The sequence below is a fragment of the Cynoglossus semilaevis genome, chromosome 18 (genome assembly GCF_000523025.1).
Source record: "Cynoglossus semilaevis isolate Cse_v1.0 chromosome 18, Cse_v1.0, whole genome shotgun sequence".
NCBI classification, from domain to species: domain Eukaryota; kingdom Metazoa; phylum Chordata; class Actinopteri; order Pleuronectiformes; family Cynoglossidae; genus Cynoglossus; species Cynoglossus semilaevis.
Genome location: NC_024324.1, coordinates 2,301,619 through 2,304,333, shown reverse-complemented (window position 1 = coordinate 2,304,333; position 2,715 = coordinate 2,301,619). Strand labels below are relative to the sequence as shown.

The following is a 2,715-nucleotide window of genomic DNA, read 5'->3' as shown; positions in this document are numbered from 1 at the left end:
TCCCCCACTGAATCCACACACAACGGGGCTCCAATCTGTCATATAATTAGCCAGTGTGGAGGCACAAAGGTTTTTATTGGCCCAAATTTCATACATGAATACATCATCACTGTATTGTGACCAGTCCTGGGAACTTCTGCCCGACGACGGAGACGGAGACGGAGAGGTGTCTGGAAAACTGATAATGAGGCAGGAATTTTAGGAAAGTTCCTGCAGGTGTCAGTTCTCTGTGGAAGGGTTTTTTTTCATCAGTATGAGACAGAATTTCACAATAAAAGCACAAAAATGTTATTAAAAAGTACCAACTTTGAAACAACATAACTTTTGACAACGGTGCAGGAAACATGACCGGGTGATGATGTCATTATGACACCAAATGATGTCATCTTTGTCTGTTTTCTTCAGCTCAATCAACAGAGTAGACTAGTGTCACATGTTGAAGTTAAATTGAATTGATCACATTTATTTTGTCAAACAGGATGGAAATATAAGGACATGAAGCTTAAACAATTTAATTTAATTTAATTCTTATGTTAAAAATGTATTTAAAAAATGATTTTATTATTATGAATTACAACATAATCCTGCTTATTATTATTATTATTATTACATTGTTATATTTCACTCAGGTTGATGTGTGTTTTGTTATTGTGTTGTTTTGTTTGTGTGCGTGTGTCTCTTCCAAAATGGACTGTGTTCAGTGGATATTTACAGCAGTCAGAGATGTGATTGCCTCACCCCTCACCCCCACCCTCACCCCCAGGTAAAATACATTTTTCCCAGCTCTGGGTGTCTCCTGCGTTTGTAAAGACCAACTCCTCCTGTCAGCTCTGAGTGTGTGTGTGTGTGTATGTACGGCCTTTTTGTGGGCTGTGATTGTGGCGCTCCATCACGTTCTCCTCTGCAGGATTAGATTGATCCACTGACTGCAGACGGACATGTGCTGTCTGTTCACAGAACAGTCCTGGAGAGTCGGGGGGGGGCGGAGGGGGAGGAGAGGGAGGAGTCTGGAGCTGGCTTTTGTCCTTTTCTTTAACTTTGAAATGAAAGTGATGACCTGTGTGTGTGTGTGTGTGTGTGAAGGCAGCAGTCAGGTCAGGTTGGAGTTAATCCGATGTTTTCAACTGTAAAATAATCAACTGAAAACACTGGAGCCAAACACTAACATTAACTACAGTGAAAAAAATAACTTTTATTGATTTATTTATATATCAGTGGTTACATTAAATAATAATTCTGTCTTCATTTCAGCTGACATTTAATTTAAAAAAACTTATTTATTTTTTAAAAAGTTTTTAATTTGATTTTTTAATGTACATTGAACTTTTAAAAAATATATAATCTTTTGTATTGATTATTGGCTAAAAATGTTAGCTGTAAATATATGTTACAAAGGCCAGGGTTCAAATACTGATTTATATTTAGCAGGAAACACGGATTTTTGTTTTTATAATTGTTAATTATAATAACCATTTTTCAGTCATTAAAACAACACAGAAATTAACGTAACGTTTATTTATTATTTTAAATATGAAGGTAAAAAAAACAGATTGATGAGCTTCAATCTCCATAGTTTAAGTCACATTTTTATTTTTAGATATTGATTCGCGATATTTAAGTTTCTGACTGGATCGGGTTCCGTCTTCCGGCGGAAGTTGTGCTTCGTTCCGCTCTGTATCAACAAGGTGCTACCGTGACACAGGTAACGTTTGGAACGCACTGTACACGTTTATTTAAGTCCCGAACGGTTCGGAACAAATATACACGTACCGTGACAGCCCTAACCTACAACTTTAACAAACTTTTTGGACAAACGTCATGAAAGTTGTGAGCGCTACAGTAGCCTAGCCTGACGACTTTAGCAGCTAATTAGCAAACGTAAGAACACGGCGGATTATCTGAAAGTATTTCTGAGACTGGATTAAAATGTATGAAATTAACGTTACTTTCTTTTTCAGGTCGTGTTTTTACGACATCTTTTTTGTTTTGTTTTTTATCACTGAAACAGAAAAGAGCAAAATGAATGTATCAGAAAGTCGACAAGAGCCGGTGTGAACCCTCTGAGGAGTCACAGCGACCCCTGTGGAGTAACGGAGACCCCTGAGGAGTCACTGTCATCTGTGAAAAGGTGACATTCTCAAATCTCTCCTCCAGCTCCGTGTTTTACGTTTTTCTCCCTCCTGTTTTTTTTTTTTACTTTCTTTCTTATTCTCTCTCACACACTGATTTATACACACAACATGTTGCACAATGGCCGCCTTGTTGTCTAAATGGGATCGCCTTAATGGAGACTTATATTTCCAGGATTATATCTGTATTCAGTTGCAAATGATTTGGAGAAAGCGGGGGCAGCGGCGGTGGCGGCGGCGGCGGGTGGTTTCAATCCTCTTCCTCTGCCTCTATGAATAATAGTATCATTTGAATTAAGTGGACACCTGGTGCAGCGGCTACGGCTCCGAGTCGCGCCGTTGACCCGCCACCGCTGCCAACTTCCCTTTTTCCCAGCCTGTCCTTATCCTTCCCTGCGAGCCTCCAATTTCATCCTGCCTCCGCTTTAATGCCACACACTTGTAACTTTAGTCTCCCAACCGGCTACAAACGCTGAAAGGGGAAGGAACAAAAAAAAAAAAAAAAAGGAAGAAGAAGAAGCTGAGGGAGAAAAAAAAGAAAGGTGGAGGGGGTTCTTATCAATCTCTTAGATTTTAGGACAGAAAG

The 2,715-nt window shown here is 39.3% G+C and overlaps 1 long non-coding RNA gene across 1 annotated transcript in view; it reads left to right on the top strand.

Moving 5' to 3' along the window:
• Positions 1–1,645: 1,645 nt before the first annotated feature.
• The window catches only part of LOC103393967 (uncharacterized), a 6,293-nt gene continuing 5,223 nt past the window's right edge, over positions 1,646–2,715 (top strand). The window contains exons 1-2 of the long non-coding RNA XR_523071.3: positions 1,646–1,702; positions 2,009–2,128. This is a non-coding gene — a long non-coding RNA (uncharacterized LOC103393967). The remainder of the gene's footprint in view (positions 1,703–2,008; positions 2,129–2,715) is intronic.